The sequence below is a fragment of the Suncus etruscus genome, chromosome 4, assembly GCF_024139225.1.
Source record: "Suncus etruscus isolate mSunEtr1 chromosome 4, mSunEtr1.pri.cur, whole genome shotgun sequence".
In the NCBI taxonomy this organism is placed as follows: domain Eukaryota; kingdom Metazoa; phylum Chordata; class Mammalia; order Eulipotyphla; family Soricidae; genus Suncus; species Suncus etruscus.
Window position 1 is genome coordinate 151,637,469 of NC_064851.1, and position 25,156 is coordinate 151,662,624.

The 25,156-nt window shown below is 39.4% G+C and overlaps 1 protein-coding gene and 1 long non-coding RNA gene across 5 annotated transcripts in view; one reads left to right on the forward strand and one right to left on the reverse strand.

Annotated features, from left to right (window-relative positions):
• SLC20A2 (solute carrier family 20 member 2) overlaps nucleotides 1-25,156 on the reverse strand; it is a 128,232-nt gene that overhangs the window by 82,111 nt on the left and 20,965 nt on the right. Inside the window, exon 1 of one of the 4 annotated variants that reach the window (XM_049771826.1) lies at nucleotides 1,067-1,285. The exons of 2 other annotated variants lie outside the window; for them this stretch is intronic. The gene's annotated coding sequence lies outside the window, so the exon portion shown is untranslated. Of the gene's footprint in view, nucleotides 1-1,055; nucleotides 1,286-25,156 lie in introns of those variants that run through there. One more of the 4 variants, XM_049771827.1, reaches the window with a different exon arrangement.
• The window catches only part of LOC126006498 (uncharacterized), a 110,231-nt gene that overhangs the window by 53,630 nt on the left and 31,445 nt on the right, over nucleotides 1-25,156 (forward strand). The gene's annotated exons all lie outside the window — the stretch shown is intronic.

Below are 25,156 nucleotides of genomic sequence, written 5' to 3' on the forward strand. Positions count from 1 at the left end.
CAGGAATTCATGTCTATTTTTCTGCCTTATATTCTTATCCAACAAATATGTACCACTGAAACGTTTTCTTTCATTGTTGATACTTTAAATTATTTGGGTTTTAAACAGACAATACATAATAATAAAGATCTTAAATAAAGTCTTTCAAAAATAAAGGCATTTTAAGCATGCCTCCCTTCTGTACAGAGATGCCAGAGACATGGACAGTTGCCTGGTAAGCAGCTTCTATATCGACTATTAAACTGCTTCATTAAAATAAACATTTTTAGAGGTAATATAATTTACCTGTTAACTTATAAAGAAATTCTTGCCTGGTCTGAGGTATATGCAAGCTGTCTGGCATAAAATCATAAAACTCTGAATTAAAATGTGCTTCAAATAAAGGGAGGTGATTCAAATTTAATTAAAAAATTCTCTATCAAGGTATTTCTCCAAATGTATGTGGACAATGATTCTCTTAACTTATAGTAATTAAGATTAGAGTGCCATGACCTTTAATTAACTTCCAGGAGATGCTTTCAATTATTTTCTGCAGCCTTCCTCTTAAATTTATTTTTAAAGTACTTCTTTTTAGCAATATATTGGTTATTTTTGGCACAAAATCCTCTTTAAGAAATAAGATATATTCATCTATGCATTTTACAAATTAAATTATTTCTGCAGCATAAACTTGTAGCTCAGAGTAAATAAAACAGGAATCTACTAAAGAAGATTAAAGTAGTTAAAACATTTTTCCCCCTAGAGGTTTCCAAAGAAAATAAAGCTCAATGATATAACCATTTCCCCATCTAACATTTTAACAGATAAAATAACTATTTACAAATTAATTCTGATTAGACAAAATTAATCATTAGGTTCTATCTGTTGGGAAAATTAAATAAGGCAGATTCTTGCAGTAGATCAGATATAATTAATAAAAAAATCTTTTCCCACCAATTCTGAGAATCCACCCGGCTAAAGTTTCCAGTTTTCTCAACAGGTAAAAAGCTACTGTCATAGCAACATTAGAAAGATTTAAGGAAAAAAGAACAAAGAAATCTTAATCTTAATGACACACAGTACTTACAAATACTTTCAAAACAGATTCTGAACTGCAATTCTTCTGGAGACTGCTCTCCCGATCATGAATACAATCTGCAGTCTAAAATAGATATCCTATCACACCAGGCTGAGAAGACACATTTCAGCTTACTAACTTCTACTTGGGTAAACAGTTTTACAACTCATAGAACAAACCCCGGCTAAAATTAACTGCGCCCGAGCAGCAGGCAGGAACTCGCTGATTTGCATCATATGTGCTGGGATTTATTCACTAGGACAACATTGGTGTCCTCTTAATGGGAAATGTGGCCAAGGGGCGTGCTCTGGTGAACAATACACAGCATCATGATTATGCTAATTATTGAATCCAGGCCAATAATACTAACTTCTTTTAAGTTGTTTTCCCAAGTCCTGACAAAGACAGAGTAAGCTCTTTTTTATAACAGTCATTCCCTTGATTTTTAAACACATTCAAATCCGACCAAAAAATTTGGCAACAGGTGGCAGTACTGTACACTTTTCAAAGGAAAGCAAAGTAAAAAAGGCATATTCACAGATGATTTTAATAGGATATTAGAAATGGGACTATTGACATGAAATCAGCATTAAATACACAAACCAGCAAGTCTATCAACAAGTACTTTTAAAGGAAAAGTTTGTTTTTTCCTTTCTTTCTTGATAATGAACTAATTTTATTTACTTGTATTTTTGAACTTCATCTGCACTCCCCAAGGAGCTACTATGAGGACACAGGTTCACTAATAAATTACAACTGTGAACAAATATCTCAAATATTTGCATAACAATCATTCTTGGCAAACATCATTTTGAAGTACATTCAACTGTCTGACTAGCTAGAACTGCTAAATTGTCCTCTACAGGTGACTGACCTAGAAACCTATTAAGCTTGTTAAATTTCAAGTTAGAGATTCCAAGTATACAACTAACTTACAGGAAATTTACAACATGAAACTTTCTTGAATATAAACTCCCTTAGCATGTACAACTTAAAGACAAACTACTTAGTATATGGTTCAGACTAATTTTTATTCATTTTGGGATAGCATGTTTTGAAGCCATACCTGGCAGTGATCAGGACTGATTCCTGGCTCTGCACTTAAAAATCACTCCAGGCAAATTCGGGGCCATACGGGATGTCAGGAATCTAATCCTGATAGAAGCATGCAAAGCAAGTAACCTACCACTATACTACTACTCTGGTCCCAAGATTACTTGTTTTAGACACTTAAATTCTGATGACATATCTGGCTTGTTACTGAATATTTCATTTTATGAAAGATACTGAAGAATATTACAAGCATCAATCAAATCTCCAAACATCTGTCAGATGTAATTTACTAATTTTTTTTAATGGGTAAACAGAGTCTGGAGCTATATATAGCACAGTGAATAGGTCGCCTGCCTTGCATGCCCTCAATTTGGTCTTGATCCTGGACTCTCATATAGTTCCCCAACCCTGCCAGGAGTAATTTCTAAAAGCAGAGCCAGGAGCACTGAGCACTGCAGGGTGTGGCCCAAAAACAAAGGATAAACAGAAATTTACTTTCTTGTCAAAGGCTTCTCTCTGAAAACCAAACAAAACCACTGTATTATCATTCACTGCATTCTATTTCTATGACATGACTTTCATATGAACCATTTAGCTATCATCCTAGACCTTTTCAGTGCCATTTGTTTTGCCAATTAAAAAGTCATGTCGGGGCCAAAGCAGTGGCACGGAGCGGTAAGGCGTCGGGATAAATGATGCTAGCCTTGGACAGACTGCGGTTCAATCCCCTGGCATCCCCTGCAGATCCCAAGTCAGGAGCAATTTCTGAGCACATAGACAGGAATAATCCTTGAGCATCACAGGATGTGGCCAAAACAACAACAACAACAACAAAAGTCATAATGTCCATATAGACTTCAAGAGATTGGTTTTATTCAATTCCCAGTACTCAGGTCTGAAGTACCAAAGGCAGGTATCTTATAATATGGATCCTGAATACATACCCCATGTCTTAGGGAAGAGAGTACACCTCTGTCATATATGACCAAAGGCAAACAGGTGGCTTTTTAGTGCAGTCAGAATAATATCCTCTTCCTGATTGTCTACCCAAATATTTAGCTGCTGGTTGGGAATCCACCTCCAATATCCAAGCAAACTCTGATAGGTGTAGCATACACTGGCTCTATCCCTAGAAGATGGTAACTGTTATGCACTTATACCACCCCATCCCCAAGTCACCAGAGGTAGGCACGTACCACTTGTGCTAAAAGCAATGACACTTCTTAAAAGTGGTTGATTTGAGGCTGGAGCGGTGACACAGCGGTAGGGCATTTGCCTTGCACACAGCTGAACTGGGATGGACCGCGGTTCCATTCCCCACTGTCCCACATGGTCCCCCGAGCCAGGAGTGATTTCTGAGTGCATAGCCAGGGGTAACCCCTGAGTGTCAGCAGGGGTGACCCCAAAACAAACAAACAAAAAGTGGCTGATTTCTAATTATTATAAGTCTCAACAATTCTCAGTAAACTTACTTTTTGCTATTTGGGTGGTGCTCTGAGCTTACTCCTAATGGTGCTTGGGGACCATATTTAAAACCAGGGACCAAAAGTAGGGCTGACTTTGTACAAGACAAGTACCTTACCAGCTATACTATCTCTTGGCCTCTACTCTAAAATTCCTAATATAGAAAAAAGAACATTGTGAGGCTATTTGTACACAATTATCCTTACCCTGTTGTATTATAGTTCAGTAGAGGGGTTTCTACATGAAAGGCAAATACACTGAGGTTAATAATAAAATAATAATAAATAATAAAAGATGCTATACTGGAAAGAAACAATATGCTGGATCCTATATCCATGATACAAGAAGGAGATGAAGCAATTTTCTAATTTCTCATACCAAATATGTTTATCATAACTTGACTCTCAGTGGTAACTACACCTACTCCAAAATGCAAGAATCTTCCAAAGAAAACAGTGTATCCTCCAATGTACATTAGTCACTATGCAATTTCCTGTTTCAATTAGTAAAAATAATTTGAGCCAACTGTAGTTTTGTTCCAGGTAGACCTATGACAGGAGAGAAAAATTTATGTATATCTTAAAAGCAAAGTAACTTCTTTTCAACTATTCTTAAGAATTTTTATAGGGGGTCAGAGAGATAGAATGGGGCATTCGCCTTGCATGAGAAGGATGGTGGTTCTAATTCTGGCATCCCATATGGTCCCCCAAGCCTGCCAGGAATGATTTCTGAGCGTAGAGCCTACGGAGTAACCCCTGCGCACTGCTGGGTGTGATCCAAAAGCCAAAAAAAATAAAAATTTTTGTGGGACAGGGTGATGGTTTGGAGGAAGGGTCATCCCACTATGTAAATAGTATGAAATATTGTCTCTTTATCTAAGAGGTAAAAAATAAAAAAAAACTACTTCTTATGTACTTGCATTAAATTTCATAATTAACCTGGATTTTGAGCAGGTGGATGAAATGCCTAGAAGACTTAGTACATTTTTAGGAATTTTTCACAGCAACGTAAGTTTATATTAAGTGAATTATAATTTTGTTTGCTGTTATGAATTTTGGACCACACAAGGCAGTAGTCAGGCATCGTCTGTACTTGGGAGATAATACATGTTGAGGACTGAATCAGGATTGGCCATGTGCAAGGTCAACTTTAAACCCAGTGCTATATCTGGACCCAATAAATCATAATTTTAAGTTGATAATTTTGCATTATACATAAATGTTGTATAAATACCCAAATGGCCCTTGGCAAATAAAGGTTCATTAGTTCTATGGAGCAACTACATATATACATTTTAACTTTCCAGTAGTAACATTAAAAAATTGATATCAACTACAGAGGCTCGGCTGGGCCCAGAACACTCCACATGCCAGGATTTCATGGGCTTTTGACTGGTATGATGGGGGCTCTGGGAAGGACAGCTAGCCATAGGACCCCTGGGCTGACCACTTAGTCCAGGCGAGCATGATTCCCCCCACACCAGGCGGGTCTTCAGGGCCACGCCTGGTTAATCGGGCCCTGGGGGGAGGGGGTGAGAAATTCCTCCCTAGGCATCCAAAACTACAGAGGCTCGGCTGGGCCCAGAACACTCCGCATGCCAGGATTTCGTGGGCTTTTGACTGGTATGATGGGGGCTCTGGGAAGGACAGCTAGCCATAGGACCCCTGGGCTGACCACTTAGTCCAGGCGAGCATGATTCCCCCCACACCAGGCGGGCCTTCAGGGCCACGCCTGGTTAATCGGGCCCTGGGGGGAGGGGGTGAGAAATTCCTCCCTAGGCAACCAAAAACTACAGAGGCTCGACTGGGCCCAGAACACTCCACATGCCAGGATTTCGTGGGCTTTTGACTGGTATGATGGGGGCTCTGGGCAGGACAGCTAGCCATAGGACCCCTGGGCTGACCACTTAGTCCAGGCGAGCATGATTCCCCCCACACCAGGCGGGTCTTCAGGGCCACGCCTGGTTAATCGGGCCCTGGGGGGAGGGGGTGAGAAATTCCTCCCTAGGCATCCAAAAACTACAGAACCGCGCGGGGGCGTGCTTCATGTACTTCATGTATTCAGAATATTCCTTACTCTTATGTTATGTTTTCCGTATACTGAATGTTTATTTTGTATTCTCCCCTTTCCCACACCCCTACAAAGCTCTTTTTTACTCCTTAACTCTCTAACCCCCTCTCAAACATCACTAACCTAGTTTACTCTTTTTAACTTCAGTAGTGTACAATCGTAATCACAGTCCAAAGCTGTGCATTGTGTGTGACAACCCCAAACTATTTCAAGATACATAAAATGGACACGTATTTCTTTAGAATATTTTGTGTTTTTTCTCTGACAGCTATAATTCTTACTAAATGTTGTCTTATACAGTGATGATTCTAACCACTTCTTATCTTCTCTTTTTGAGCTGTTTAACAAGGAATTTTGGTGGAAGAGTCCCCCAGTTTAATGCTTATGATTGAACCATGTCATGGGAATCATTGTAATTGTTCTTATGGCCCCCATATGCGCCAATAACACCATGTGGCATTGCTTCTTATTTGCATAGGCACATTAAAATGGGGAAATAGTATAAATACAAATAAGATCCTATCTAATAGAGATTGGAACACACAAATCTTGTAGTGCAAAGGGACCTTACACCCTGAACATTGACATAACGACATGGCACAGACCTCAGAAGAAAGGGCATATTCCATTCTCCCCTGAACCAGGAAAGCCATCCATGAAACATCCAGGCTGGTCTATAACATCACCTGGAAGCAATCCTCTACCACGGAAGACCTACACTGCTCAGACTTCGACCTGCTCAAAAGAGACTTCCCTTAACACTGAGAAGACTTAACAACAACAACGACCTGCTTACAGGACAGGGCCCGCTGCATTGCCCTTTGATTGTGAGGTGAAAGGAGAGGATGCTCCACGTCCTGACTTCAATGTAAGATATGCAGATTCCAGGATCTTTAATACAGAAACATGATACCAACAACAGAGACTGTGTGAAAAATAAAAGTGTGTTGGCACTACAGACAATGTATTGGATTGGACGATCTAGCTTGCCTGGAGCCTAGACTTGGTCTTGTGCCAGGAAACTTCAGGGGTCTGGTCTCTTTGTACTTAGGCCAAGGTTATTTCTTTCCATGTCCCTCATATTTTGGTGGGCCTATGCAAACAACAATTGCCACTCTAACACCATTCTTACTGTGCTCCTTTGACTCTAATCCTTAAAAAGAACTCACTTAAAATTTGAGGTTAACTTAAGCTAATATGCATGTATATGGAAATGTAAGAAAATACTATGCCTGTAATGTTTAAGGAGTTACGTAAGTTTTATGGCTTTAGATTGCCTTGTGTACTGTTAAGAAATATTATAATGTGTTACAATCTGGGGACTTGAGGGACAAAGTAATTGTACATGGATTCTGTCTTATTTATCTTAATGTTCTTTGGCTGAAATTTCAAAGTTAAGATATCAGCAAGGGGACTTCTGAGAATTATGTTATGGGTGATTGTCCTTCCACTGTAACTTTACCTTGTCCTCTTTCTTTGCACCCTTGTTCTCATAATTAAAAATAAAAATTAAAAAAAATTGATATTAGGGGCCAGAGAGATAGCATGGAGGTAAAAGGTGTTTAGAATTTTGGTGGTTTGAATCCCGGCATCCCATATGGTCCCCCATGCCTACCAGGGGCAATTTCTGAGTGTAGAGCCAGGAGTAACCCCTGAGCACTGCCGGTGTGATCCAAAAACAAACAAACAAACAAAAAAAAGAAATTGATATTAACCGGGTAAAATTAGTTTCAGTAATATTATTTAATTCAATAATCCAAGATAATATCATTTTAAATGAAAGAGGAAAGCTGAACTAAAAGAGGTAAGCTAAAATTAGAGAAAGATTCATCTGTTAGATAGGAGAGAGAAATGGTGCTAGAGAGATATTACAGCAGGTAGGGCATGCAGTCAACCCAGGTTTGATCCCTGGCATCACTACAGTCCCCCAAGCACCACCAGGAGAAATCCCAGAATTCAGAGCCAGAAGTAATCTTTGAAAATCACGGAGTGTGTACTTCCCCAGCAAAATTAGGAAGGACCATAAGATACAATAGCCAGAATCTGGAAACAACCCAAATGTCCTTCAACAGATGAATGGCTAAAGAAACTGTGGTACATGTACACAATGGAATATTATGCAGCCATCAGGAGAAATGAAGTCATAAAATTTTCCTACACATTGGATACACATGGAAACTATTATGCTGAGTGAAATAAGTCAGAGGGAGAGAGACACAGAGACATAGAGACACTCATCTATGGGTTTTAAGAAAAATAAGACATTACTGTGATAATGCCCAGAGACAATAGGGATGAGGGGCTGGAAGAACTGGCTCACGAAATAAAGAGTGATGAGTGTAGTTAGAGAAATAACTCTACTAACAGCTATGATGACAATGTTAATGAGCCAGAGAAGCAGAATGCCTGTCTCTAATACAGGAAGGAATGGGGGAGGAAGGAAACTGGAGGTATTGGTGGTGGGAATGTGTTCTGTTTATGACTAGAACCCAACTACAATCATGCGTGTAATCATGGTGCTTAAATATATTATTAAAAAGAATAAGGACCACAAGAAAGACAAATAATGATAAAAATAAGTCAGTCCTACTGTGGCAAAAATTTCAGTTAAAAAATCATGTGAAAATACTGGTGCATTCTGAGGCCAAGTTCTGGTGACACCAAAGGAGATCTGATCTAGATCTGTTCTAGGAGCTCACATGTTAACAATCACAGAGGCACCCAGGCAATTGAAAGTGTGAAGAAGCAGGTAAATTCATCCTGAGTGCTACAGGGCTAACACCTGGCAGTGTTCAGAGGTCACTACTGGTGGTGCATTGGAGATCATGGGTGGTGCAAGGTAAAAGAAAAGTACTGTCCCTACTATTTTGCCACTCCAGCCTACAAATAATTATTTTCTCAATTGTTTTTTGGGTTTTTGGCGCTCAAGAATTACTCCTGGCTCTGCACTCAGAAGTCACTCCTGGCAGGCACAGGGGACCATATGGGATGCCAAGATTCGAACCGGGGTCTGTCCTGTGTTGGCTGAGTGCAAGGCAAACGCCTTACTGCTGTGCTGTCACTCTGATCCCAGCAAATGATTTTCTAGTAGTATTTTTAAAGCATGCTTTGAATTATCTCAGAACTTTTTTATTTTAGAACCTCAAGAGTCAGAATATTGTTTTTTTTCTAAATTATTTGAAAATCACATCTAGACCAGCAGTACATGTTCTGTTTCATTCAACTTTTCACATTCAAATGAGTATAGCTGTTATTTGACCCAAATAGGGATGGTGATACAGTAGGAGATGAATGAAAAGGGGGGAAATATTCATGTCTCTCCATGGTTACCGTATTTCCAGTGTAATGTGGACAATCAAATGCTTCCTGCTGAAAATAACATCATCCACCCACCAAGGGAGAATCTTCTTTGGATGGTAGCTTTGAGTCAAATAGGTTTGGGCTGACAGTACCCAGAAGCAGCCAGAGGGGGCTGGAGAGATAGCATGGAGGTAGGGCATTTGCCTTGCATGCAGAAGGACGCTGGTTCGAATCCCAGCATCCCATATGGCACCCTGAGCCTGCCAGGAGCGATTTCTGAGCGTAGAGCCAGAAGGAATCTTTGAACGCTGCCCAAACCCCCTGCCCCCCCCCCCCAAAAAAAAGGAGGCAACCAGAAGGCTTGAGATACTTTACAGGGGTCTCAAACTCAATTTACCTGGGGGCCGCAGGAGGCAAAGTCGGGGTAATCCTTGAGTGCAAAATCAGTAGTAAGCCTTGAACATTGGGGGATGTGACCAAAACAACTAAAACAAAACAAAACAAAAAAAAGATTCCTCTAGGGCAGGGCCACAAAATGTTGTACAGAGGGCCGTTTGCAGCCTGCGGGCTGCGAGTTTGAGACCCCTGCTTTAGGAAGTCTAGGTGAGGTTTTCTCACGAGAACAGCAAGGAGTAAAGCCTACAGGGAGGACTCCCAGGCAGAATAGATTCTTGTGTGGTACACTTCTCAGATCAGTGCAATTTTTGCTCCAGGGCAAGGGGAATTAAAATTCAAAGCTTATAAAAAAAACTAAAAGCTAGAAAGGGATACAAATGATTAACTATTTCAGGAAAACTCACAAAAAATAAATTCTTTGAAAAGTTCTTTAGCTTTGACAACCCACTCTGCTACATCCCCCATGTTAACAAACCCTGAGATCTAGGAAGGCACCATGTTAAAAAAAAAGGCCCTAAATGCCTAAGGGAGGGTTTTTAAAAAGCAGTCTGCTATTACAGGAACTTTTTCAAAGCAGTCTGTACTTGCAGAGAGGAAGTTTGAAAAGTACTACCTGTAAGAAAAGATGCTTGAAAAAAGAATAACCTGTACTCACAGGCATTATGGCCCTGAAAAACCTTGGTTGCCTGTCCATGAGGCATTCAGGAAAGAAGGGGATCTAGCACAGTATATTTTTCTCTCCTGCATTTTGTTTATGGATGAACTAGAACTAGGGTGACTGACTAAATAGTAACAAATTATCTATTTTGTTTGTGTGGTAAATTCCTCTGTTGTTTTCTGCTTCCCAGGGGCTCTTAACTTGCAACCACCCACACCTCTTCCTACAATAAAGCTGGCTCTAGCTAAGAGGATAATAAAAGATAAAGAAATTGGGACCGGAGAGATAGCATAGCGGTAGGGTGTTTGTCTTGCATGCAGCCAACCCAGGATGGATGTTGGTTCGAATCCCAGCATCCCGTATGGTTCCCCATGCCTGACAGAAGTGACTTCTGAGCGCAGAGTTAGGAGTAACCCCTGAGCACTGCTGGATGTGACCCCCCCCCCCAAAAAAAAAAAAAACAGAACAAAACAAAACAAAGATAAATAATTATCTTTCAAACCTAGAGATTTGAAAAGTTATGGGTTCTTGGGGTTGTCTTCTCTCGTTGCATTTTATTCCCATCCCACCCCCACCCAACCCAACAGAAGTGTCCAGGCTAACATGCTGGTAATGGGAAACCCTCAGGAGCAAAGCTGCATCATCTGCTGCTGAGCTTCTGGCAGGCTATGTCGTGCTCAGGAAATTCGGAGCCCATCCCAAAGATCCTCAGCAAACTAGACCAGTGGTTGTGATAGGGCCCCAAAATGCTGTTCTGTACAAGCTATGTGGTGCAAGAGACCATTGGGGCCACACCCAGCAATACTTCGGAGGTCATGTATTGCTCAGGATCAAACTAAGTCAGGTGCAAGTTAGACTTGTGTCCAAACCACTCCTGACCTTAAACAAAACTCTTTAAAATAAATCAATGTCTAGCTTAATCTTAGAATATTCATAATCCTTACTATTTGATTATATCAACTATTACACTAGTAAACTAAAAAATGAAAGTAATACCATCTGATTATTAAAACTACTAAAATGTTAAGTGCTCTATTAACTTCATCCTAGAACCTAAAGCAAATATAGATGGCACAGATCATAGTTACTCCTATTTCAGAAAGATGAGCGCTTATGAACAGAAAAATCTAACTCAAAAAAGTAATCACTTCTGCCTTTAGCATCCAAATATTTTGTAAGCAAAAAAGAATATTGTTGCTCCTTATATTTGAATTTTATTTTAACCTAGTGATTTATGAAAGTATTACAGATTTTTACCATTGCCTAAGAGCATTCCACCTAACAAACATTTTTATACAGAATTTCCTGTCACTAAAATTCAACATTTGCAAGATTTCTATAAATGGCAGAATAGCTATGACTGGCAGAAAATAGTTTAAATGAAATTTCTGCCAACAAGAGGCTTATAATCTGATTGAAGAGTTGTGTGTATGATCTTTATGCAACATCAAAGCAATCTGTAAGCATCTCAAAGGGTAAAAGTCAATCCCAATATGTATCAAGAAAAGCAGCATCTTCCAGCTGGGTTCATTAAAAATGTACCTCTGGGAAAAGCTGGAGTGCTTGCTCAAAGGACTGAGTGCATGTGCTAGATCCAAAAGGCTTTGGACCCTTGGCACTACATAGTCCTCCTGACCATTACACTTCTATCCCCCTACCCCAGAAATTGACATTTGAATGAAATCCCTGCATGCTCGCAAGTTTTTATTAGCAGGAGTGAAAAAAATTACACAATTAGCTATAGTTATTTGGGCCACACCAGACTCATTCCTGGCTCTGTTTGTGCTTAAACAACTATAGGTATTTTAGGGGCTGGAGAGATAGCATGAGGTAGGGCTTTTGCCTTGCATGCAGGTCAATGGTTCAAATCCCAGCATCTCATATGATCCCCCGAGCCTGCCAGGAGCGATTTCTGAGTGTAGAGCCAGGAGCATCCACTGAGCGCTGCCGGCGTGACAACCCCTTCCCCCCCAAAAAAGAACTATAGGTATTTTAACTAAATTTCTGGGCTTAAGAGTAAGTTAACACATCAGGAAATGTGGAAGGTCTACCCCAGCTTAGTGCTCAGGAGATAATTTGCAGAACCAATATGGGTTTCAGCTTTTTGGGCTATTTCCCCAGATAGCTCATCATAATGAAACATAATAATGCTGCATCATATATTTTTATTTGTTGTTTCTGTTTTGCAGCCACACCCAGCAGTGCTCAGGAGTTATTCCTGGCTCCATACTCAGGGGACTACATGGGGTACTGGAGGTTGGGGGGGGGGTCAAACCCATGCTGACTGCATATAAGGGCTTGACTCTGGCAGCCAGGTTTTACCTCTCTGGCATTTTCAAGTTTACCACCTTCCCTAGCCACGACTACTACTTCCCTACCCAACAGCCCACCCACTATACTGTAATTCTGATCCCACTCCATCATCTTAAAGTGGATATGGTGATACACATATTTCACAGGATGATCATGAAGTTTATGTAACATTATATTTGCAAACTGTATACAACAGTGCCTGGTGCTTAATCTATAAACATTTTTGTTAAACACATGTCTATGCACACAACAGATAAATGTATGCAATCTGTTAGGTAGATAAAACTGATGGAAATAGGGCCCGGAGAGATAGCACAGTGGTGTTTGCCTTGCAGAAAGCCGATCCAGGACCTAAGGTGCTTGGTTCGAATCCCAGTGTCCCATATGGTCCCCTGTGCCTGCCAGGAGCTATTTCTGAGCAGCCAGGAGTAACCCCTGAGTGCTACTGGGTGTGGCCCAAAAACCAAAAACCAAAAACCAAAAAAAAAAAAAAAAACCCAAAAAACTGATGGAAATAAATATAGGTAGGCTACACCAGTGCTGTTTGTAGCTGGTGTAAAATATATATGTATATATATATATATTATTTTTAAACTATTTTTCTTTATTTAAACATCTTGATTACAAATATGATTGTGATTAGGTTTCAGTCATGTAAAGAAAACCCCCCTTCACCAGTGCAACATTCCCACCACCAATGTCCCAAATCTCCCTCCAACCCACCCCACCCCCACCTGTACTCCAGACAGGCTTTCCAGTTCTCTCATTAATTCACATGATTATGGTATTCTCAGTGTAGTTATTTCTGTAACTGCACTCACCACTCTTTGTGGTGAGATTCATGGAGTGAGCTGGAATTTCCAGCCTTCCTCTCATTCTCTCTGAGGATTGTTGCAAAACTGACTTTTATTTTTCTTAAAACCCATAGATGAGTGAGACTATTCTGCGTCTCTTCCTCTGACTTATTTCACTCAGCATGATAGATTCCATGTACATCCATGTATAGGAAAATTTCATGACTTCATCTCTCCTGACGGCTGCATAATATTCCATTGTGTATATGTACCACAGTTTCTTTAGCTATTCGTCCGGTGAAGGGCATCTTGGTTGTTTCCAGAGTCTGGCTATTGTAAATAGTGCTGCAATAAATATAGGTGCGAGGAAGGGATTTTTGTATTGTATTCTTGTATTCCTAGGGTATATCCCTAGGAGTGGAATAGCTGGGTCGAATGGGAGCTCAATTTCCAGTTCTTGGAGGAATCTCATATCGCCTTCCATAGAGGTTGGACTAGACGGCATTCCCACCAGCAGTGGATAAGAGTTCCTTTCTCTCCACATCCCCTCCAATACTGATTGTTCTCATTCTTTGTGATGTGTGCCAGTCTCTGTGGTGTGAGATGGTATCTCATCATTGTTTTGATTTGCATCTCCCTGATGATTAGCGATGAGGAGCATTTTTTTATGTGCCTTTGGCCATTTGTATTTCTTTTTTTAACGAAGTGTTCATTTCTGCTCCCATTTTCTGATGGGATTAGATTTTTTTTCTTGTAAAGTTCTGTCAGTATCTTGTATATTTTGGATATTAGTCCCTTATCTGATGTGTATTGGGTGAATAGTTACTCCTACACAGTGGGTGGCTCTTGTATCCTGAGCACTATTTCGTTTGAGGTGCAGAAGCTTCTCAGTTTAATGTATTCCCATCTGTTGATCTCTGCTTCCACTTGTTTGGAAAGTGCAGTTTCCTCCTTGAAGATGCTTTTAGTTTTAATGTCATGGAGTGTTTTATCTACGTGTTATTCTATATACTTTATGGAATCAGGTCTGATATCAAGGTCTTTAATCCATTTGGATTTTACCTTCATACATGATGTTAACTGGGGGTCTAGGTTCGCTTTTTCTGCAAGTGGCTAACCAGTTCTGCCAGCACCACTTGTTGAAGAGGTTTTCCCTGCTCCACTTAGGATTTCTTGTTCCTTTGTCAAAAATTAGGTGATTGTATGTCTGGGGAACATTGTTTGAGAACTCAAGCCTATTCCACTGATCTGAGGGTCTGTCTTTATTCCAATACCATGCTGTTTTGATAACTATTGCTTTGTAGTAGTTTAAAGTTGGGGAAAGTAATGTCTCCCATTTTCCTTTTCCCTAGGAGTGCTTTAGCTATTCGAGGGTGTTTATTGTTCCAGATGAACTTCATAAGTGTTTGAACCACTTCTTTGAAGAATGTCATGGGTATCTTTAGAGGGATCACATTAAATCTGTACAATGCTTTGGGGAGTATTGCCATTTTAATGATGTTAATCCTGCCAATCCATGAGCAGGGTATGTGTTTCCATTTCCCTGTGTTCTCTCTTATTTCTTGGAGCAGGGCTTTATAGGTTTTTTTTGTATAGATCATGGATTTCAAACTCGTGGCCTAGAGGAATCTTTTTTTGTTTTGTTTTAGTTGTTTGGGTCACACCCCCCAATGTTCAAGGCTTAGGACCAACTTTGCCTCGTGCGGCCCCCAGGTAAATTGAGTTTGAGACCCCTGGTATAGGTCCTTCACGTCTTTGGTCAAGTTGACTCCAAGGTATTTGAGTGTGTGGCACTAATGTGAATGTGACTGCCTTCTTGACGTCCATCTCTTCCCTATCATTATTGGTGTATAAAAAGGCCTCTGATTTCTGTGTGTTAATTTTGTAGCCTGCCACCTTGCTATATGAGTCTATTGTTTCTAGAAGCTTTTTGGTAGAGTTTTTAGGGTTTTCTAAGTAGAGTATCATGTCATCTGCAAACAGTGAGAGCTTGACTTCTTCCTTTTCTATCTGGATTCCCTTGATATATTTTTCTTGCCTAATCGCTATAGCAAGCACTTCCAGTACTATGTTGAAGAGTGGTGAGAGTGGACAGCCTTGTCTTGTACCAGAATTTAGAGGGAAGGCTTTTAATTTTTCTCCATTGAGGATAATATTTGTCATTGGCTTGTCGTAGATGGCTTTAACTAGATTGAGAAAGGTTCCTTTCATTCCCATCTTGCTGAGAGTTTTGATCAAGAATGGGTGTTGGACCTTATCAAATGCTTTCTCTACATCTATTGATATGATCATGTGATTTTTATTTTTCTTGTTGTTGATGTTGTGTATGATGTTGATAGATTTACGGATGTTAAACCATCCTTGCATTCCTGGGATGAAACCTACTTGGTCGTAGTGTATGACCTTCTTGATGATGCATTGAATCCCATTGGCCAGGATTTTGTTGAAGATCTTTGCATCTGCATTCATAAGGGATATTGGTCTCTGTCTGATTTTGGTATCAAGGTGATGTTGGCTTCATAAAAGCTGTTTGAGAGTGTTCTCGTTTTTCAATTTCATGAAAGAGCCTGGCTAGGATTGGTAGTATCTCCTCTTGAAAGGTTTGAAAGAATTCATTAGTAAATCCATCTGGGTCTGGGCTTCTCTTTTTGGGCAGATGTTTGATTACAATTTCAATTTCCTCAATAGTGATGTGAGTATTTAGATATGCTACATCCTCCTTACTTAACTGTGGGAGGTTATAAGTGTCCAAGAATTTGTCAATTTCTTCTAGGTTCTCATGTTTAGTAGCATAAAGTTTGTCAAAGTAGTCTCTGATTACCCTTTGGATCTCTGCAATATCTGTCGTGATCTCCCCCTTTTCATTTCTAATACGGATTATCAGGCTTCTCTCTCTCTCTTTGTGAGTTTTGCCAACGGTCTATCAATCTTGTTTATTTTTTCAAAGAACCAACTTCTGCTGTTGTTGATCTTTCGGATTGTTTTTTGGTTTTCCACTTCATTGATTTCTGCTTTCAGTTTTTTTTTCCTTCTGTCTCCCTATTTTTGGTTCTTTTTGTTGGACATTTTCTAATTTTATGAGCTGCCTCATTAAGTTATTCAGGTATGCCCCTTCTTCCTTCCTGATGTGTGCTTGTAAAGCTATAAATTTTCCTCTCAGGACCACTTTTGCTGTGTCCCATAAATTCTGGCAGTTTGTGTCTTCATTATCATTTGTTTCCAGGAAAGTTTTGATTTCCTCTTTGATTTCATCTCAGACCCACTGGTTGTTCAGTAGCAGGCTGTTTAATTTCCAATTGTTAAAGTTTTTTTTTCTGTATGCCTTTGTAGTTCCTTTCTTGGTATGGGATAGGTTTGGGCCACACCTGGCTCTGCTCCAGAATGCTGTCCAAGGGATAAAACTAGGATTGGCTGTATATAAGGTAAGCTTCTTAGTACCTGTACTCTTTCTCCAACTATTGTCATTTTTTGTTTTTGTTTTTGGGCCACACCCAGCAGTGCTCAGGGGTTACTCCTGGCTGTCTGCTCAGAAATAGCTCCTGGCAGGCACAGGGGACCATATGGGACACCGGGATTCGAACCAACCACCTTTGGTCCTGGATCGGCTGCTTGCAAGGCATACACCGCTGTGCTATCTCTCCGGGCCCGTCATTTTTTATATTAAAAAATATTGTAACAGAGGGAATGGAGAGTGAAGCAGATAGGGTGCTTGTTTCACACACTGCTCACATTGCAGCACATTGCTGAGTTTAATTTCCAGCACCCAATATATTTCCCTGAGCCTGTCAAGAGTAATTTATTGTAACAGAGTGAGGATTAACCCCTGAGCATAACTAGGTGTAGTCCAAAAACAAACAAACCAAAAAGCAAACAAACCAAAACACTGTTAAGACTACCAGGGTCGGGGGGGGGGGGGGGGGGGGGGCTGGAGAGATAGCACAGAGGCATTTGCCTTGCAAGCAGCCGACCCAGGACCTAATGTGGTTGGTTTGAATCCCAGTGTCCCATATGCCCCCCCCCTCCCCCCCCGTGCCTGCCAGGAGCTATTTCTGAGCAGATAGCCAGGAGTAACCCATGAGTGCTGCTAGGTGTGGCCCAAAAACCAAAAATCAAAAGAAAGACTACCAAGGGTCAGATGTTTTCACGCAATCCAACACTAGCCTTCACTAACAACAAAATGTTTCCCTTCACTATGAAACTAGGAATATCCTTCTTTTTTCATGGATGCAACAACTCTACACTTGCTGCTTCATGGTGTTAGACTTGAAAATGCCAGACAGGTAAGTCCTGGCTGGCAGAGTCAAAAAAAGTTCTAATATCTGATGTAACAGGCTTATTACATCACTACAATACATATGGGGCACTATTATTATATGGATCCTCATTACATAAAGATCAGTATTATTTATTAGTATTCACACTAAGAAATAGTTTAAACACATTAATTCAAGATTTTTTTTAGAAAGAAAAACTTTAAATTTGTTTATTTATTTATTTATTTAGTTAGTTAGTTAGTTAGTTAGTAGTTTTTGGGTCATACCCAGCAGCGCTCAGGGGTTACTCCTGGCTTTATACTCAGAAATCACTCCTGGCAGGCATAGGGGACCATATGGGATGCTGGGATTCAAACCACCATCCATCCTGGATCGGCTGTGTGCAAGGCAAATGCGCTACCGCTGTGCTATCTCTCCTGCCCCGAAAAAAAAAAACAAACATTAAATTTAAAGCCACAACAGAATGACAAAGTATTACTAGTTTCAGTCTAATTTGGCTTGAAGAGGTCGTAAATTTTTTTGTGCCACACCCAGTGGTGCTCAGGGCTAACTCCTAGTTCTGAACTTAGGGATCACTCCTGGACTGCTTGGGGAACCACATGGGATGCTTGGATTGAACCCATGCTGGCCACATGCAACCCTACCTGCTGTGATGCTCAGCTCCAAGTGGTTATATACTTTTATGTGCAGTTTTATTACAGTACTCTATTAATAATTTGTTCCCCCTATTAAAATACTTAAAATACTTTTAAAATATTGTTAATATTAAATATTTTGTTATGTTGAATATAATATTATCTTATGCAGTAGCTCTTCACTTAACATCAAAGAACAAGGATATACAAGTCCTTTTCAGTCAATGCTTCTCATCAATGTTATAGCAAAACAAGGACCTGCTGGGTTTTTTTTAAGGACCTGTTGCTTGTTTGATCAGAAACCTCTTCCACAGATAATGCAAAGGTAATTTTTCTCATCACAAAGCAAACTTTACTGACAATTCTGTTGATGGTTATAATCTGAAGTAACTAGTTGTGCTGACAGCCTGTGTGCTTCATCCAATTACAGTAAAACGATTAAGAATCACAACACTGAAAACATGAGATTTAAGCTGCAATCATGGAATTTTAAAATGTACCTGTCAAGGAGGCCGGCAGTGGATAAGGTGGAGGGGATAGAGTATGGAAACTGATGGAGGGAAGTTGACACTAGTGGTGAGGTTGGTGTTGAAATATTATAAGTCTATATAATATCAAACACAACTATCACAACTCTGTAAATGAGTTAATAAAAAATGTACAATTATTTATTTAAACATTTTATATAAGTACTTTATTTAAGCACTGTGGTTACAAAATTGTTCATGATTAAGTTTCATCATAGAATGTACACCACCCTTGGTAACTATGCCCACAAATGCAGTCACCGTGTTCAAGCTGGGCCAGGTTCCTGGACTCATTCTTTTCTTGAACGACATGTAAACCAATCTGTGAAAGAGTATAGCTACACTGGCCCATGCAGCACAAAGCACAACGCTGGCCATCACGGGAGCAGAGGGTAGGCGAGGGCCCTACCCTGCCCAAGTCACACTTGCTGCCCTATCACTAGAATCACTATATCCCCCGTGGCCTGCCTCAATACAGACTATGATTTCTGTGGGGACGCTGATCTGACCACTCTTATGGTATGCCAGTTGTTGGGCTAATATCACCAGAACTTTTTCTGGAGTGAGTGTGGGCACATTCTCCCATATTTTCCTTCCTCCGGGAAAGCCTGAAGCTATACGCATATCCATAATGTAGTCACTATGTTTGTACCAGGCCTTCTTCCAGAAGACCCTGCAGCCAAGTATAAGCCCCTAAAAATCATAATATTGTAGTTTTGAATTTCAGGACAACTTCATTTGTTTGATGCAGTCATCCCTAAAGGTAAACCCCAATTTAACACTGGATACATAGTAATAAGAGCTTACTAACACTTCTGCCATTGTATTAATGACTTCATTGATAATACAATGATTTTCACATTTATGAGGTTGCTACTGTACTTCTTTTTACTTTCATATTTTTCTTTTCTCTTCCATTTAATTTTTCTTTCCATTTTTTTCAATAACTTAGCTTAGCTTTCACTTATCTGAAATAAATGTATTATGATCAACTGTCCACTATGTAATGCATTTTCCTTAAATATATTTTAAAAAAAAAGAGAAAAAAAGTATTTATACTTCCCTTTTGCCAGTGCACATTTCCCACTACTACTGTTTCCAACTTCCCTCCCACATACCTTCTTCCACCAAAAAACTTAAAATTATTAATAAAACCAAGAATCAGAGGCCAGAGCGATAGCACATCAGGAAAGTCATTTGCCTTTCACACAGCTGACCTGAGTTTGATTCCCCAGCATCTTATATGATCCCAAGCCTGTCAGGCATAATTTTTGAGCACAGAGCCAGGAATAACTCTGGAGAGCTGACAAATATGCCCACCCCCCCCAAAAAAAAAAAAAACCCAAGACAACTCAGAAATAGTTGGTATACTAGCATGAAATATTATTTTTTTTAGTTCCCAATTACTTCACAAATAAGAGCACATTAAATTTTTTTAGCTTATGGCTATACTACCCCCCCCCCTTTTTTTTTTAAGCTATACTACTTTCTAATGTGAAACTGAAGGCTTCCTAAGGGAAGAGGATGTAAAAATGTAGTCTGATCAGAGTTATACTACTGGGCTCATTTAAATCCTACCTCTACTGCTTTCTAGCTTTGCAAGCTTAGGCAGATTACTTTATAGGATTCTTTGACCATCTCTATAAATGAGGACAAGAAGTCACTTCCTAGGATAACTACAAAATGAATTAATATACATGCCAAATCCCATACACAATAGTACTGGGCATGTCATTTTTGAAGTATATATTTTAGTTATATAAAGTAACAATCAAAGAACAATTTTTTTTTTTGTTTTCGGGTCAGACCTGGTGGCACTCAAGAGTTACTCCTGGCACCACACTTAGAAATCGATCCTGAGGGCCAGAGAAATAGCATGGAGGTAGGGCATTTTCCTTGCATGCAGAAGGACGGTGGTTTGAATCCCGGCATCCCATATGGTCCCCAAGCCTGCCAGAAACGATTTCTGAGCGTAGAGCCAGGAGTAACCCCTGAGCACTGCCAGGTGTGACCCCAAAACCAAAACAAAAAACAAAAAGAAATTGCTCCTGGCAGACACGGGGGATGACCATATGGGATGCCAGGATTTGAACCACCATCTATCTTGGATCAGCTGTGTGCAAGGCAAACACCCTATTGCTGTGCTATCTCTCTGGCCCAGAAAGAACAATTAATTTTTAGTTGAAGTACAACCACCCAAGTGTTACATAAACCTACGTGTTAAAAATCTACATTGGTGGTGCCGGCGAGGTGGTGCTAGAGGTAAGGTGTCTGCCTTGCAAGTGCTAGCCAAGGACTGCAGTTAGATTCCCCAGCGTCCCATATGGTCCCCCAAGCCAGGGGCAATTTCTGAGCGCGTAGCCAGGAGTAACTCCTGAGCATCAGATGGGTGTGCCCCCCCCAAAAGAAACAAACAAAAATCTACATTGGGGTTCTAGAGTTTAAGATTTTTCTAGAATTTATTTCAGGTAGAGAGGGAATTTGCAAGATAAAACTAAAATGACAGTAGAATAATTAGAGCTTGAAAGGCTGAAGTCACCAGTTTTACTATTACGTTTCCAGTAAGTTCTAATGATTCCTGTTCTCCCTTCAAGTTTCCTAGCATTTGTTCAATTTGTTTGAAAGGTATACAACCCATTCTGGGGTAGGACACAATCCTTTGTTCTAATTCACCAAGAGACTTGAGAATTCAATCATTTATTTTCTAACTTTAATAGGTTTTCTGTGAATAGCATATGAACTGAAAAGTGTTTCATCTTCAGGCAAATCATTCAAAATCAAATTAAGAGATGTAACATTAAAAACAGAATCAAATTTATCTCTATGAATTCAGTGGGTAGCTAATTTCACCAAAGGTATAGTCCAGTCTTTTTAGGATAAAAGTTCATAATATTTCACTTACAAAGTTGCTCAAAGAGTGTTCATTTTTCAAAGTAGCAGCAATAAGTCAAAAACCAAAGATTAACAACTTAGCTCTAACTATAAAAACTCAATAGTTACAATAATCTTGGAGGCCATTCACAGAAATACCAGAGACTTCTTATTTCAAAGGTCCTAGCTCTCTTGTCTATTGTCTATGTATAGATAATAATCCAGGATATCTGTGACTCACTACAGAGATGAGATTGATTCGTTTCACTGGGTGTGGCCCAAAAACCAAAAAAAAAAAAAAGAGTGGATTTATTTTTCTTCATATTCTATTCTGTCTCTCCAATTACCAGGAGAGGGTGCACTCTCCAGGTCTTTGATGGGTTTTTTCTTTTTTAATCATCTTTTTTTAGGGAGGGGGTCACACCTGGCTCTGCGCTCAGAAATCACTCCTGGCTGGCTTGGGGGAACCATATGGGGTGCTGGGATTTAAACCACTGTCCATCCTGATTCAGCTGCATACAAGGCAAACGCCCTACCACTGTACTATCTCTCCGGCCTCTTAATCATCTTTTTAAATAACATTTTTATTTAAAAACTGGAGGAATTCTTGATAAAAATTCAAATCAAGGTGTTTTTTTTTAAATAAAAGATGTCAGTTTAAGTGTGGTATAATAAATTCCAACTAACATTATGATTTTGAACTTTAAAAAAACTCTTGTCCATTATAAAGATTATAAACATACGACTACAGGAAAATAAACAAAAGGTATTCTAGTTGCTTACACAGAGCATAACAGAACCATGTACACTTAAACTAGAATATCAGATTAGCACTTACTGTTTTCTGTATGTTGAAAAACTCATTTTTTTAACTCCTCCGAAAAACTCATCTTTTTAAAGAATAATATGGTAGTGGGAAAAATAATTTTTAAAAAAGAGCAAATAAATAAATACACCTCCCAAACAACATTTAAAGAATCTGAAGTCATTGATTAATCTCCATCAAAATCATCTTTAACTTAAATTAAACTCGGATACCGAGGAAACAGGAAGAATAAATCATACTTAAGTTATGGTTCTTTAGAAAGTGCTGGGCAGTTTTGAAACATACTAGGGGGGGAGTATTAAAAATAGCTGCGGGGACTAGGCAGCAGCTAAAACACAAAGGCCAGGGGTGAGATCAAAATTAGAAACATATAATATCTGGAGAACAGTCCATATAAGGGTATCTGTAAGTCAGTAACTAATTTAGGAGAATTCACTGAACAAAATAAATAGCTGTCACCATTGTAATGGCTGTTTCTCCATTTCTTCCTCAGACATCTCTGAAGTCAAAGAAAGATGATATGACTTTATGCTATTATGTTCAATAATGTTTAACAGTGTTTCGAGCTAGCCTAGAATGCCTACTGGCAAATGAGAACCCTTATATAATTCTGGTTTTTTCTTTTTGTAAAAGTTGAAAAGGAGCACAAATTTCTGCCACACATTTCTTTTTCTTTTCTTTCTTTTTTTTTGGTTTTTGGGCCACACCCGGCAGTGCTCAGGGGTTACTCCTGGCTGTCTGCTCAGAAATAGCTCCTGGCAGGCATGGGGGACCATATGGGACACCGGGATTCGAACCAACCACCTTTGGTCCTGGATCGGCTGCTTGCAAGGCAAACACCGCTGTGCTATCTCTCCGGGCCCTCTGCCACATATTTCTAACCACATCTAGTATCTTATATTCATTCTCCAAGCTGGGCAGATTTGTTGATTCCTTCAAGCAGGTTGTTGTATGTTCATCCTCATTATTAATTCATCAGATTTCAAGAAATTTTTAACCAGGTGTCATGCACTGGTGAAATTGGTGAAATATGGATAACTTTTTCTAGGAGTTCGGTAGGTACAATGTGGAAGACAAACATCCAAATTATTACAATATAGTGTCATCCCTTTACTATAAGTTTTAACACAAGTTAGGCTATGACTCCTTCTGAGTATTGGAGGGATTTTAGGAGGGCAATGATTAGGTAAAGAAAGGATGTAAGACATTTTAGGCAGAGGAATCAGTCCAGGCAAAATCCTAGAGGTAGGAAACATACAGAACACTATGCGATTATCAAAAGTATGTGTTCAGAGGATAAAGAAAAAAAAGAAAAAGCAGACTGGGGCACTGAGGTGATAGTGCAGCAGGTAGGGTATTTGGTTTAGATGAGGCCTACCTGGATTCGATCCCTTGTATCCCATATAGTCCCCTGAGCACTGCCAGGAGTAACCCCTGAGAAAGACCAGGTGTGGACTAAAAACAACAAAAAAGAAAATGTTAACAGGCACTAGGTTACTGAGGTCCTTCTATGTCATGGCAATCCAGTAGCTCTGAGTCAAGTGTGTCTCTTAGAAAGCTTTCAAATTAATACTGATGTCTAGTATTTATGTCAATTTATTGATCTAGGATGGAGCTGGGTACCAGCATTTTAAAAATGGCTTCCATGCAATTCTCACATGTAGTTGCGGCAAAAAGCACTGTTGTAGGGTAATAGGAAGTCACAGGTGGCAAAGTAAAAACTCAAAACATAAATTAACTAGACAGTGAGAGCAGTAGATTAGAAGCATAGAAAATAATGTCCATATATAGGCTGCTGAATACAAACAAGAGATAAGCCAGTTATTAGTAGATATTAACCTCTTTTTTGTCACTTACTTGTATGAAAGTAATGATAAAAGCTAAAGGCCTTTTACTTTATATGTGGCCTTTAGGTAAAATACATAAATTACAAAAATGTACATATCATATTCTAATTAAAAGGTGGGGATAAGGAAGTGGAGAATTAATTAGCAGCACTGATGGCTCACTCTTAGGTGAGGGGGAAAGATGAGACATTAAGGATGACATTAAGTTCCATTTCTAGCCTTAGAGGTATAAATGATTGACATTTACTTACATGTAAGCAAACATAATAAGCACTTAAGTACTTATCTCATTGAATGCCCCAAATCTATGGAACAGATTGTTATGATACCTATTTCATAATTGAAGGACTGAACTTTAGAGACATTAGGATCTTGCAAGGTCACGTAGTAGAGCAGGTATTTAATCCCAGATACTATGACTCCAAAGTTTCTATTGATAACTTTTGCCTACCCTACCTTCTGGTAATATAGGAAGCTCAAACAGGAGTGGATTTAGGATGAAAAAGAGGTGGGGTGGAAAACATAAAAGAAGGTCAGTTTTGTATACAATGTGCTCAATGTGACACACACATGACAATATCTGTCAATCAGAAGGAAAAAAAAAAGATGCTTGAGACAGGAGAAAGCCTAGTAATAAAATATACACCAACTTCTCCCTTGTGTTGTTATATGTGTGCTTTCTCACTGGCTTTCCCTTCCTTTATACTGGGAAGCACATGAAGAGATCAGGAGTCTAATTAAGAATCCACGACCCAAATTTCTCTGGCCCTAGGATAAGAAGTGTGAGGGCAGCAGAGTATGTAGCTCTGTGCTATGTTGCATGAGTTACATACTGGATTTGATTCCCCAGTACACTAGAGGGAAAAAAAAAAGCATACAAATCATGTTTTGGAAGTATTAGTGGTCCCTAAATTTCCATATGGTTACAAATGTGATACAGGGATTATTTTCCTCTTAAAACTTTATATATACATATTTTTACAATATTTACCATTTCCATAACCTAGTGGAATTTTATATTGTCTTAAGTATATTATCTTTGTTTCAATGTACTAAATTATCAAGTTTTCA